The 14,319-nt window shown below is 41.7% G+C and overlaps 1 protein-coding gene across 5 annotated transcripts in view; it reads left to right on the forward strand.

Annotated features, from left to right (window-relative positions):
• The first annotated feature begins 701 nt into the window (after nucleotides 1-701).
• The window catches only part of SOX5 (SRY-box transcription factor 5), a 724,053-nt gene continuing 710,435 nt past the window's right edge, over nucleotides 702-14,319 (forward strand). The window contains exon 1 of one of the 5 annotated variants that reach the window (XM_068949602.1): nucleotides 702-876. The gene's annotated coding sequence lies outside the window, so the exon portion shown is untranslated. The remainder of the gene's footprint in view (nucleotides 877-14,319) is intronic. The other 4 variants (XM_068949596.1, XM_068949513.1, XM_068949463.1 and 1 more) reach the window with 4 other exon arrangements.

Genomic DNA, 14,319 nt, shown 5'->3' on the forward strand with positions numbered 1-14,319 from the left:
TCCCCAAAACAGAGAAGTAGCTCACTGCAGCCTGGAATACTTTGAACTAGTACTGTAAGACAAGTGTTTACAGTATTTATTATAATAGGAGAAAATAAAACCAGAAACATGTTGTTCCTTAATTATAGTATTTGCTTAACACTACCCTCATTGTGACCCATTTTTGGCATGAAAATGAAAAAAGTACTATCAATAACTTATTTGTAATATGACGAAGATTCCAACTAACATCAGAGTTATTTTGTTAGGCAGTATATAAGCACACAGTAAAGACAATCCCTGCCCCCAAAGGCCTGTTTTGTCTACATTAGTGAACGAGAGACTAAGATATTGCATGTGTTATCTCAAGTCACAGGAGAATTCAGTAGCAAGGTTGGGAATTGAATCCAGTTCTCTTAAGTCACAACCCTATGTCTTTAAAGATAAGATCGCCCAGGTCATGTATGTTTTATATATGCATGAATACATTCACGTTTGTCCAGCTTGACATACAGGCTGAACTGTGGGTCTGTACATTTTTTTTTTTTTAAATCATGTCTTACTATGGTAAAGGTTACACTGACAAATTCCACTTGCGAAGGCTACTGTCTAAAAAGTAAGTAAAACTCTGAAAGGAAATGCAAATTTCTCTCTGGTGAGTTGGCTGAATTCAGTCACATGCTGTATAATATAACTTATCCTTAGGAATTTATGCTGCCATTGGGCCTGCCTACCAGATAAGCCACAACAAGATGAAAGTGAGCTGCATCAGATTCTGATGCCCGGAGCACACAGACACGCAGTTCAGTCTCTGCTTCTTCTTTGTTCTACTAGATGCTACATAAGGAATGGCATTCTCTCTCAAAACAAGAAGGTAATCAGTGGGGAGATATACAGGTAAAAGTTTTATGCTTGGTATTGTGCTAATATTTCTTCACATTTCAAAAATATTCTTTAAAGTTATTTGTGTGGCGGGTATGGCTTCTTTAAAAGTGTAACCTGGGTTGCTTTAATCGGAGAAAACGGAACTCTCTTGCTTGATTTTCGTGAATAGTCTTCTAGTGACATCACAGACTATAGCAACTGCAAGGCACTAGTTTGCCTTGGTAGTTCCAAGTGGCTCAAAAAATTTTAATGTATTCTTGTAGGTGTAACCGTGCGTCATAAATACATCCACCAACAAGAAATAAACCCTAACTCGAAAATCGATTACTGCAGAAAAACTGACAAAACTACAGCGAATAATGCTAAAAGGTGTTAATTTGTGGATTTCTGTAGGCTTTGAAAAGCAAAATTAAGACCGTATGGGATTTTGTATACGTAACACAGACTGTGGGCCATGTGCTTCACTTGTATAAATCAGCATCGTTAGGCTGAAGCCAGAAGATCTCTGCTGTGCTCCAGCTGAGAAAATGGCCCATGACTCTGAACACAAGGTGATCAACATTAGTTTCTGTTTGTCTTTATACATTTGGGGGTGAGGGGAGAAGAAACTAATGGGGGTTTGCTAGACTTACTCATGTCCATAAACATTTTTCCTTTATTACGTGAACGCTGATGCCACTGACTGGTACAAATTGAATGTGAACAATGTTTCATGCTTCCACACAGCTCTAGACCCCAAAACTCTTGCAGACCCTGGCAGCGATGCCAGGAGATTATACGATCCACAACAAAATGATTCCAGGCAGGCAGCAGAAAGTAGCCAACGCTGGCAATAAGAGGGGCAAAGCTGGCAGCTCTATGCGTTGTCCTAGCCTGCTAAATGACCCCTCTTTCCACACAAAAATGCAGGCACGTACAAAAGCACTTTTCTTCAGCGATAGGCAGAATTTTTGCAATGAAACTTCTTACCAGCGCTGCATGTTTAGCTCAGGAGAAACAAATTCACAAATCTATCAAAAAAATTGGAATTTTGAATCTTGAAAAGAAATGCTTTGACTTAAGGGCTTTGTTTTGTTAAATTTTACTAATTTTAAAAATGGTGATCTCAATAAATTGAAAGAATTCATTCAGGTGCAATAAAATGCCTTGAATGTAAAGTCAGGGGGAAAACTTCTGTTTGGTTTGACTAGCAAACTAAAAGATCACTTTACTCGTAAACTTCTTGGCTTGCTTTCCTTTGTTCTATCCTTCTCTGCATGATTTTGCAATGTGTACCCGAACATTTAATGAGGAACAAATTGAAAAGAAAAGCCATGAGAATATTTGTCGAGATGGATACAAGATGACTTCTGATTCTAATGTACTGGCAGTATGAGGAGAATGTGCAAAGTCAGATGAAACGTACCTTTGCCTTTGGATTTGTAGTAGGATTGATGTAGGCAGACGTAAAGGAGGAGAAAGCCAGAACCAAGAGGTATGTAGGTATATGTATGTAAGTATGCACATGTATATATATTTTTTAGTACCTAAAGCTGGAATAGGGAAATCTCCTCCAGCCTATTTTTTGGCTTATGCTTGCAAAGCTTCATGTAGCTTTTTGCCTTGAGCTGGTGGAAGAGAAAGTAGTTACCATCATGGACTGCGTGCGGTAGCCTGTTAGGTCAACACTGGTTATGCAATTTAGCATGCTATAGTCAACAAAACAAAGCCCTCCACGCTCACTCCTAGGTGCCAAAAAGTGACAATCAAACCAGACAAGCTTATATAGCCAACTGTATAGTGAGTGCATTGCAACTGCAGTTGGTTCAAATTAAAATGAGAGCGAGAGGAGGCTCTGAGGGCAGAGAGGAATTTGTTATACCTTGTTGGCTTCCTAGTGGCTCTGGGGGTGAGGCCCAGAGCCCCCTGGGAACTTGTTAAGACACGGACATATTTTGCAACTCGGTCAGCTTCTTTTGGGTGCACGTGGTTGTGTTGCTTTAACTGTAGCCCAATAAGGGTTTAGGGTGCTTGTTATTTAGACTGCTGATGGAAAGAAAGGTGGAAAGTTGAGTGAGGCATAAGAAGCCCGTGCCTTGATCACTTCCAGCACTGTCTGTACCACGGTAGCCTGCTCCGTGTGCAACGGGGCATAAACCGGAACAGCATAAAGCACCTTTGTCTCAGAGCGCTGGTGCTGGCTCTAAGGGTTGGGGTCATATCTGGGGTGGGATAAAACTACTTCTTTTGCTGCTGAAATTGCTACACAGTTACATGAACTACTGAAGCAACTATCCTCATCTGCAAGCAGTGCGTGGCCCTTGTTTAATTAGTTGGTTTCTCAATACAAAAAGAAGGAAGGCAGACCGTGCCGCTCATCCTGCACTTTTTGTTGCTATTATTTGCCTAGTTTTCCTCCACTTTGGCTGTGGGCGTTTTCTTCCCAGCCACTGTCATAGTAGGGAAAGCAGGCTCCTACCGCAGCTGTTAGCCAATCTCAAGGTGCACTGCAAGTTAAAACTCTCTAACACAGGTTCTATTTAGGCCAGGTGGTACTGAATATCTCTTTGGCTATACTGTCTTCAGCGTGACTTTTTCCACCATCCTGAACGATCACGACTGACTGTTGCAAATAGCAAATTTGCGTCTTGAAAATTAATGTAAAAAACGAGGTATGTGCAACGGTGCCGAGTTAACTGCGCAATAGAAACATGGGGCCAGATGCACAGTGATTATTGATTGAACCGAAGCCAAAGACTCAACCCCTTAAGTTTTTCAAATCTCTGGCTCCCTGATGTTGTCTCCCCTTCTACCGCGCTGCATTAACTTAAAGCGTAGCTGGAATGTTCCACGGTTAGTTACAAAAAAGGATCTGTGTGGGAAGGTGAAGGAGGATGGTGGGGGCGGCAGGCAATTCATGGGGAGGGGAAAAAAAAAAAGGAGCTAGAAAAATCAAGAAATAGAAAGAACATAAGGGGGAATTGCATCTATCCCTACATTTGAGTGGGATAATCTTGGCATTTCTGCCACTATGAAGTGCTGTGTGAAGTTATAGACCGGCTCACCTCTTAGTCAAATAATTTAAGATGGCATGTCAGGGCAGTCAAGCATTTTGTTGTCCTGTCCCTAGCTACGCATTGCTCCACCAGAGAACACTGGTGAAATGAGTCCATTTAAGTCACTTGCAACACTGTCCCAGACTCCAGAAATATTCTGGATTGTGGATGGCATAATTCTTTTTTTGCTGTTATAACAGGCATCTGCAAACATGATCATTTAAAAACTGCTTGGCCGGTTTGCCTCAGACTCTGCTTTTTCAACAGGGGCTATAAAACCTGAAGGAAACTAAGTCTGAAGTTTCTAATTTCAGCCACTCAAAAAAAGAGATTTGAAACTTAGAGTAAAAGTGTTTTCTATGCTATGTTCATAATGTAAAATGGCTAAGCAGACTTTTGCTCAAACTTTCTGTAAGAAGTTACCTTACACTGAGGCCACACGTGGAAAATTTCAGTGCAGGCTCTATTTTGTAAAACTTGCAACAGCAAAAGAGATTAGAATGGAATCTGCAGGGCATTTAACTAATGTGCCTGCTCTTCTTAGAAGTTATATCCTTATCACACGCACGTGCACACAAACGTGTGCGCACACACACACGCAAACACACACACAAGTATCACAACAGTACAAAAATCACTATTTACCAGTAGACAATTGTCATTGCAGTTATTTCCTGTTCAAAGCAAGTGACGGGAAGGAGTGGTGTATCAGGCGCTACTGTGCGATAAGTAATGGCTGGCAAACAGCATTATCTGTTTTTTTTTTAAATTATGAGTGTATATGCATGCACTCACACAGCTGGTATGCGGTTGCATATGCAGTATGAATTTGGAAGCTGTTGGTGTACGCTGACAACAAACCCGTAGATATAGTCAGAAGTGCAGGTAGCTCCCAGGATGTGTGTGCTATGAGGGAACGGCTTCAGAGAGTAAACGCTTTGATATCCACTATGGATTTGCATAATAGATGGCCACCAGGCACGGAAGTACAGAAAGGGCAGAGAATTCCCAGATTGCTGTTTATAACCTCCTGAGTAGCATACAGGTAAAGCTGTGCCTTAGCATATAACACCCCCCCCCCCCAATTAAAGTGGTTCTTTTCCTCCTTGCTAGAAACTTGCAAGTCTTAACTGATGTTTGTAAAACATGCCATGCTTGGAAGGCATGTGCTGTAGAAATGCAAAAAATATATTTCGTGTAGCTGTCCAGTGTCAGAGCTTCATCCAAAGCCTACTGACTTGCCTAGATCTTGGCTCCGGTCAAATAATTTGTAAGTACCGAGATTTTGCTGCAGTGCTATGCTGCAGCACTGGTGTTTTGATCCTCTGTTATACAGGGAAGCTAAGGGGTAAGAAATGCTTCCGGTTTTGCTGCTGAATATCTCTTAGGGAAAATTTATATTTGGATTGGGGAGGGGGGTGTTTGGGCAGCTTGCTGTGCATATCTCCATTAAGACTCTTTTGACTAGCATGGAAATCTAAGCTATGTCGCCAAGAGCCGGCATAACAAACCGGATCTGAGCGTAACCCTTGCGAAAGGGAAAAGGAAGGGAGCCGACGTAAGGCGACACACAGGGCGCGGTATTTTTTTTTTAAAAGAAGTAATTCAGCGAGAATTATTTTACTGAAGCCGCGAGACGGGGGGCGGGGGGGGGCTAGCGTTGCATCAAGCAGCCCGCCGGACTGGCTGGCGGCCGGGCGACTGGGCGACCTCTCTGAAGCCCGGCCGCCCTTGGCCGGCCCCGCTTCCCTCCCTTCTGCTAGGTGTTAACGCAAACATCTCCCCGTCCAAGATTTGTCTCATTATTTCTTGCAGGTTGCTTTTCTGCCGGCTAAGTCCCAGACTTCGGTAGCTTTGCCGGAGCTGAACAACTCTATATATGTATGTCTCCAAAGACACCAGAAAAGCCGGGGTGAAGCGGCCGTCGAGTGGGCACACAGAGCACCTTGTGAAAGTCCTCGCTTGTCAGAGCGCCGCGCGCCAGCCGAAGCAGAGGGAGAGCCCTCTTTGGAGAGAGGTGCTGGCGGTGACAGATATTGGCGCACGGATGACAATGGAAACATTCCTGTATTAATTGCAAACCACTCAGACTCACCCCCCACCCCGGTTCGGCTTTCCCCCCGCACCTTCCTTTGTTCTCTTTTAAGGAGGAGGGAAGTTTCCACCATTGCTGAGCAGGCAGCGTTACTTGCGTCTCCCGCACGGCATACGCTGGCGTGCCTGTGGGCTGGCGCGCGCCCCGCTCTCCTTTCCAAAGCTAGAGCCGCCTGCCGCTGTTTTCCCTTTCCCTTCCGCAGGCAGGTCTGCAAGGGGCGCGCGGGATGCAATCTGGGCGCGCGGAGGCTCGGTTCTGCGCCGGGCACTACCGACCCAGCCCGTCGCCCCTGAGCAAGTCACTTCACCTCTCTTATCCGTCGTCTTGCCACTCGTAAAAAAGGGGAGTGTGATATTTTCCTTCCTTTGTTTAAGTTAACTAATGGTGCTTTAAAAATTCATAGACTGCAAAGCCTTCGCATCGCCTTTTTTTTTTTTTTTTTTTTTAATTAAAACCGAATTGACTTCAGGGCGTTGTAGAACCCTCCAGAAACACGGGGTTTGGTTCTTATGTTACATGATTACTGTAGCGGCATTGTTTTAAATAACTCCCGTCATTTTTAGTGCTAGGCTGCCTGGTGCAGGGGATGTGATAGAAGGCAGTGCTGGTCTGGCAAGGTACGTCAGTGGCCTCCGCCAAGGATTTCACTAGCGGTGCGTTCCTGCTACGCTGAAGGCCATGGGAAGTATCAAGAAATGGACATCTTCCCAAAGCGAGGACTGAGTTTGTGCTGTACTGTACAAGAACACATGCTGCAGGGGAGAGGTGAGGGGAAAGCCGTACCGCCGTCACGTGCTCCATCTTTCGGCTTCTTGCCAGTGTTGCGTCTTTTCATTTCTCTGTGTTTATGTCTTTGACGTTTACAAGTTAGATGGAAAAGGACAGCTAGGTCACCTAATTCGTTTTTTGTGTTTCCTCAAAGTTGTCTTCTGCAGCCTCTCTTCTGTTTTACGTGTCTGCGCACGAGGCAGAAAGGAGACATGGCCAAAATAAGGGCAGTAGCCCACACAGAGATTTCCATTCGGACGTTTTATGTAAGTTCTTCTTTCAGGTAGAAGCTGGAATCTGATTCTGTGATTCCAGCTAATTTGAATATAAGCCATTTTTGTATGCAAAGGATTGCTGACACCAGCAAGTTTCACTGTAATGATTACTATGGAAACGTTTATCTATAAATATAAAATTCTTTAAAGCTTAGCCTTTTATCTTTATAGAAAAAGGCCTGTTTATGTCACTTCTAAGCTTCCAGCTTTAATGTAGACATGAGCTGTTCTCATGCCAAACAAGATAACCTCAGTGTTAGAGCTGTGTGAGCTTTGAAACATGGGAATTTGAGCTAAAACTATTATTTTTTAATATAATATTAATAGTTGAATGGAAAATATTTTAAAATGCCTTACTAAGCCCAAAGCTCTAGCTCACTTGCAACGTTCTCTTCTGTAGGTTTTATGGTAATGCTGCTTCTATGGAAGAGCTGCTTTTGGCTGCCAGTCAGTCCTTAAACTCCACGTGTGTGTGTGTGTGTGTGTGTGTGTGTGTGTGTGTGTGTGTGTGTGTGTGCGTGTATGTGTGTTCGTGTGTGTGTCGTGATGAGGCTTGTGAAAGCAGAGCAAAAATGGAGAAGTCATTTATTCATGAACCTTTTTCCTTTCCATTGTTTTTAGATGTTGGCGTTTCAAAGCCTATGTAAAATATAGCTTCTAAGCTTAGGCCCTAAAAAGACTTTTTTCCCCCTCATTTTTTGCTAACAACAAAAAAGAGACTTAAGTTTATAAGTTTAAATTGTTTCTTATTTAAAACCTACAATGAAAAGAGGCATTAACAAGAGGAAGAATATTGTTTTTCCCCTATGTTTCTATCTAGGGATTTAAAAAAACTATTTTCCCTTGACTTCAACATTTATACCTTGAGAAATATCTATGCTAATATACATCATTTCCAAATCTACACACAGATACCACAAACATCCACATTTGCAGGTACTCTAAAACTATGCCATTAGGGTTATTCTCAAATAAAATGGAATCACGGGGGTTAAGTAATATGTGTTTAGGGTCAAAATTTTAAATGTTCAGAAATGTTTGCATTTTCTGGTCCTCACTGAATATGATGACAGAATTCATGACAGGCACAGAGTGAAATCGTAGCTGATGATGATCAGAAGGTTAATTCATTATTCATTGCTCGGGAGCAATGGATAACAGGAACCTTGTCTACAAGGGCACAATTCATATATCTGTATTAAACTTTCTCTTTGTGTAAGTTTTGATTATTAATAGTGACTTTTCTCCCTCCACTTTTGGGTGGAATGAGAAAATAGACAATTAAAATGTTTCATTTAAAATTCAGTGCTAGCTAGCCTGATGAGCTACAGAACTAAAAGGTTCAGTTCAAGGATAGAGGGGGCTTTAAGTTGTCTTTTGTTCTTCTGATTTCATAAGAGGAATAGGGAGATCCTTAGCATAATTTAGACACTAGGGAGAGTTAAGTTATAGGTTAAAGTCTCTTTCCTGGATCATTCTATGACTGCAGTCCCATCCGCAGTTCTTCATGCCCTGGTGTTTGAGGGGCAATCCTTTGTAATAGAACTGAAGAGGTTGTTGGTGGTGAGATATGTTCTTATTTTGTTGTTTGATTTCTTCTTTGCTCAGCTTGCTTTCTCAGTTTTTCTCACCAGTGAGGTGAATGTTGTTAAAGGTCTTTGAGCTCTTCAATGGAAGTGTAGCTGAAGCATAGACAAACCTAGCCTCCATTGGGCTGTCCATACCTCTGCCTATCTTCACTCCGCTTTTAAAGTTCACTTGCAGTTTCATGCTCTGAGAATAGCAGCAGTCAGAGAAGTCAATTGGACACTGTGAGTAATTGAGCAGATTGCCTGGAAATAAAAGATCTAGGAGCCAGCATTAAACCTTTAAATGGGACGTGCAGTAAAAGCACAACAATATACTGTGGCTCCCATAGGGCTGAGGAAAATTCAAATAGTAAAGATTTCATGTTGGATTCAAAGAGATACTCCCAAATTTAGACGTTTATTTGAATCTTATTCCAATAATTCAAACCTTTTAGATCTGTAAAATGAGTCTGTAAATCTCACAGGAAAGGCTGTGGGGTATTTCAGCACTTTCATTTGTGCTCCTGGCAGGAACGTGAGTATTAGTATGAAAACATAAAAATGGCCATGAAAGTAACTTTTAAAGCAGTAGCAGCTTTTTATTCTCTTTCAAATCCTACAGAAAGGATTAGAGTTGTGGGAAAAGATTTAGCTTACTTTCTATTCAGTACTAATTGGCTTGCCTAGCCTTGATATATTAAACCATACATTGTTAATGTCTTTATCACATCTTTATTTCTTGTCCCATTTCAAGGTTCAGATCATGGTCATCAATCCTCACCAGCAAACAGACTCCATTCCTAGAGTGTTGCATTGTAAATGTAGCAGTGTTTAAACTGGGGAGACTAAGGGCAGGGGGTTAGCATGACAACTTGTACCTGGAAGGAGGGATTTGGATGAAGTTTCCCAAAATAACGACAGTGATGTCACTGAGAGGAGCTCGCATCTGTGCTATTCTGCCCAGCCTAACACTGTGGGACATTCCTCTACTCTCTGCCTTGCTCATGTGTTGCTTGGGTTCCGGTAGCCCTGCAATTAGAACTAATGCAATGGGGTCTTTGAACATAAAGTGCTTTTTTTAGTGGATGTCTCTGTGGTATCTCCCATGAGAGGGGTAGAGCCGTAGCAGTTAGCTGGGAAATGAAAGGGAGCTTAGTACAGCTGTGGCAGTAATATCAGCATCTTTTTCCTTTAGTCAACTAAATGGTCTGAGAGTATATTTAATCTTTAATGGCAAAATATACACAAATAATAGTATCTGACCTGTGTGAGGCTGAAGCTGCCTTCACTGGCTGAGTGAAGGAGAAGGCCCGTGACAAGACCTGAGCACAGGAGCAGGGCAGCTGGCCCAAGAGCCAGCACAGAAGCTCACAGACTTGGGTAATGGCATGGTGTCTCAACATCAAAAGAGAGCGTGGGACTAACTCTTCCACTGAGCTACAGCGATACTAAAAACGATATGACAGATATCCTATTACTGAGCAAAGCAGGAGGTGTTTAAATAACTTCCTTTCGCATAACTGTTCAGAGCTTCCCTTTTTAACTTACGAAGTCTAATGTCAACAGTAGGTGAGTCATAGGATGGGTCAAGAGAGATGCTAGGAAGTGGTGTGAGGACTGGAAGAGCCAATGAGGTTGACAAGAGCAAATGAGTATTAGTTTTTAAAAGGTTCAAAAAAAGTTATAAACCCCCCAAATCTTTAACTGGCACTGGAAATGTATGTGGGCAGGGCTTCGAATTCAGAGTTCAAAACCTGTTTTTAAATAGGATAGATTAGAAAATGCTAGAACTTGGAGAAATTGAGTGCTGGATTCAGATTTTTTGTCATGATTCTCCAGCCCTACATTTGACAATATTTGGAGTCTGTGATTTTGCTAAGACCTATTACAGAGATCTTGAATGCTAGGTCCTCTGATTCTGTTGATATTCAGGTGTGTTTCTGCTCATAATAACACATGTATACTAATACAAACTTATTTTTAATAAGCTCTCTGGAAACAACCACTCCTAGCTCTTACCTCTACTCTAACTCTAAATTCTCATGTATTCTTGAACTATTTTATCTCCCATGGAGCATCTTGCTATTCAGGTATGGCTAATTGCTGAATGTATGGGAAAGCCGCTGTATATGAGAGAGTTGTGTAGGGACTTCACAGAGTAATGTGCATAGCTTTGCATTTAATAAACCCTGCCAGACCTGACCTGAGATTGCGTATTTTCACCCAGCTCATAGAAATACCCCTAGTTTGTTTGACCTGAGGACTGACTAGAATTTTTGGGAGGACAAGTAAATGACAGGAGTTGCGGATACGCTTTTGCAAGCAGGGCACCTTGTCAGTCCCCCAGAAAATGAAGAGAAGCATGCATGAGAATGGGGAACAGTCCAACAGATTTTGCCTTCGCTGGCAGAAATAAGTAATATTGCAAGGCAGTAGTATTGCAAGAGGTAACATTGCAAGGCAGACCTGCCCTGTTCAGCTACCCTGGGATATTTTGACTCTCCATTCTGAGGTGGTTGTTGTGTTCTATGTGCAACCTGGACATGTTCATCCCTGTCTCTCCAGCATAACTGTAAATTTTATGCATAACAAGGCATACGTATACATTATACGTATATCTTCATATATTTGAATATTAGACCCGAGGTTTTGATGGAGAAATCAGCCACAGCTCGGTCACTCTGTTGAGTGTCTTTGCTGGCGGTTGTTGCTGCTATGTGGTAATGAGTGTCATCCCTGCCGATGTGCTTGAGCCTGAAGGTTTTGAGCTTTCTTAATTAAGTACACCATAGAATTGATAATTCATCTGAGGAACTAACCAGTCAGGGCAGGCAACTTTAATAGCAGAAGAGCTCTATCAGATAGTTTGGAAAGAGTACTTACTAGCCAAATGCATTGCTGTGTTGCTTTGGGTTCTGTTTCTGTGTGTACTGTACGGTTTGTGATGCAAGTACCTGTTTCCATTTACAACTTGATAAATACAAGTATACCTTTACTTTTCCAATTCTGGGGAAAAGATTGCTAATAGACTGACGTGAAGGGGGCCCAAGGTACCTGGAATAATATGAAACACCTTTTTTGTATGTATTAGTTTACATACTGTGTTCAGGAAACAGGGTACAGAAACTTCCTTAAAACTCCAGAAACAATAGCTATTGTTGGTTGTTGATATGGCATGAGCTCATATCCAGGATACTGCGAAAGGAACTCCTGACCACAATAAATAATATATTTCTTAACTCCTATTGTGAAAGAATGTATTTATTGTTTTTGCAAAGAGAGATGGGGAAATATGGCTTTAAAAAGAGGGGGTGGGGGGTTGCATGGCAGGACAAAGACTCTGATACTTTTTTTTTTTCTTTAAAAAATTTAATTAAGGAATTTCTTAGGAAAGCAAAAGAAGTTTTATAGTTGCATTCTCCGCAGTCTAGGTTGAAATCTATTTTGAATATGACTGCGTTATAGGAAAATGATAAGACTAGTGTGACTGGTCTATAAAACTATTTTTTCTAGCTATCATTTTGTCTTGGCTACATCTGAAAAGGTTATGGGAAATAATTCTTCACGTAGCTCAAAGCTCTCGGACAAAGCTCCTCTACAGGAATATGTTTCTCTGGATTTTTAAAAGTTGATTAGGGTGGAGGAGCTTCTTTAATGCTACAGTCTGTCAGTCCTTAAGGAGCACAGCCTTAAGTTGTTTGAAACAGAAATTTACAGAACTCTGGGCTGTTCTATCTCAAAGTGACACTTACGCTAGATTTAGTGGATACTCTTGACTAAATCGTGCACTACAAAAGGAAAGGCCTTGAAGGGAGCCTAATCTTTAAATGGTATGCACCGGTTAAAACACAGGAGTGGGAGTCGGGGGGTTCTCCAGCACTTCTGATACTGTGGCACCAGTCACGTCACTTAGCAGAGGAACAGGGAAGGCTCCTTATCTGTCCTGTGGATCCTCCACCCCCAAGGAGCGTTACATCCTTTAATTGCTTTAAATGCTGCCCAGTAGAGCTGTCTGGAATATTTTGATGAAGCAAAACTTGTTCGCGATATGTCATTTTACTGAAACATATTAATCTCTGCAAAGCTTTGCTCAGATGGCTTCTGGGTTCAGCGGGAGTGCTTCATTGCCTTGCTGGAGGTCTGGAGTGTGTAACACTCGAGCCGAATCCGCGCTCTCTCCAAAGTGAGCTCTGCTCAGTCAGCTGAAGTGGAGACTCAGCCCTCTGCACTCCCAGTCAGTGCCTTAAGCACTAAACCACAACAGATGTGATGTAGACTCCCCTGGAAAATGCAGTTATCTTTCCTCGTTCCCAACATGAAAGCAAGGGACGCTCAAAACTATTATTATTTTCTTAAAAATGTCTCCTGAACTGAAGTCTCAATTTTAACTACCCAGATGGCTATTTCAGATGTCCTGTGTGTTTATGTTACTATACAGATGTCTTGTAAGGGTAAGTATTAAGCCTTGCATTGACACTTTTCAAATGAAATGGCAAATTTTTAAGGATATGCTCAATCAATATTAAAGTCTCAATAAGTTCTAAGCACCAGTGTCTAGTATTAGTGTTTTGTTTTATGCTATATACCGGCACCAGTTAGGTACCAGTTTTCTGTAGAATTATGTATTATTGGCTATTACTCTACATATTTGTCAAAAAAAAAAAAAAAAGAGTTATAGGCTCCAAGCTAGAGATGAAAATGGAAAATGGTGAGCTTTGATAGGTTATTTTTTCTTATTTTCTTTTAGACCTGTGCCCTGCCAGATTGAATAATTCTCGGAAAATCATTTGCTAACTTTTTCAGTAAATAATTTGTGGCTGAAGACAATTTAGAACACTTTTCTGACTATGTGCACTTTGCGTTTGCTATAAGGAGAGCGTGGCATTCTTTCTGTTCCAGGGTTGCAAGACTTTAAAATAACCCAGTGCAAGACTACAAACAAAATAACAATACATTTACTTTTGTTCCTCCAAATTTTAATACAAAATTTACATAACTTACTATGAAACATGCCTAGCAAGTGGTAAAGCCGTGCAGCCTGTGGCTTCAAGACAAAAAAGGGTCTAGCTCAAGTTGGTCTCTACAAATGGACCAATATTTGCTCGCCTGGAGTCGCTGATAAGCTAAAGCCTAACTCTTGATTTCCCAGGAGAAAAGCAAGGAGTTTTGGATGAGGCTTGTTCTCTGTTTTTAGGCTAGCTCATTTCAAGCGCGCTTAAGAAAACAGTGAAAAGCAAACCTATATCTCTGGAGGTTGAGGTTAAGTGAAACTGCTTCATAGCTGATAGGTCCTAAGGCCATGATGCCTTATGCCAAGGAACTGGGCAGATGCTCCGCGTCCGTTCAAAGCCCCGTGCACACACAGGGCAGTCGGCTCTCGCTCTGCCAGTAGCAAGGTCAAAACCTGCTCTTATAAAACCACATTTTACTGTGTTGTTGAACAAACCCTCATCCAGCACTCCCTCTGTAAAAATTAACCCATATGGATTTAAAACTGTTTAGTGGAGGAACTAACATCCTCTCCAGAAGCATGCTGGCGGAGATGAGCAAAATCCCTAATCTATCAGAAATGTGGCCATGTTCTGATATCTGAAAGACAGGCACTAGCTTGGATTTGAATGAGTGCTACTGCATTTAAAGAACAAGAATAGTTGTCTTTATTAGCTAATCAATTGATGTGTACTAAACTCTATAGGATTTTCTTCTAGAAAATG

This window comes from Struthio camelus, chromosome 1 (assembly GCF_040807025.1).
Source record: "Struthio camelus isolate bStrCam1 chromosome 1, bStrCam1.hap1, whole genome shotgun sequence".
NCBI classification, from domain to species: domain Eukaryota; kingdom Metazoa; phylum Chordata; class Aves; order Struthioniformes; family Struthionidae; genus Struthio; species Struthio camelus.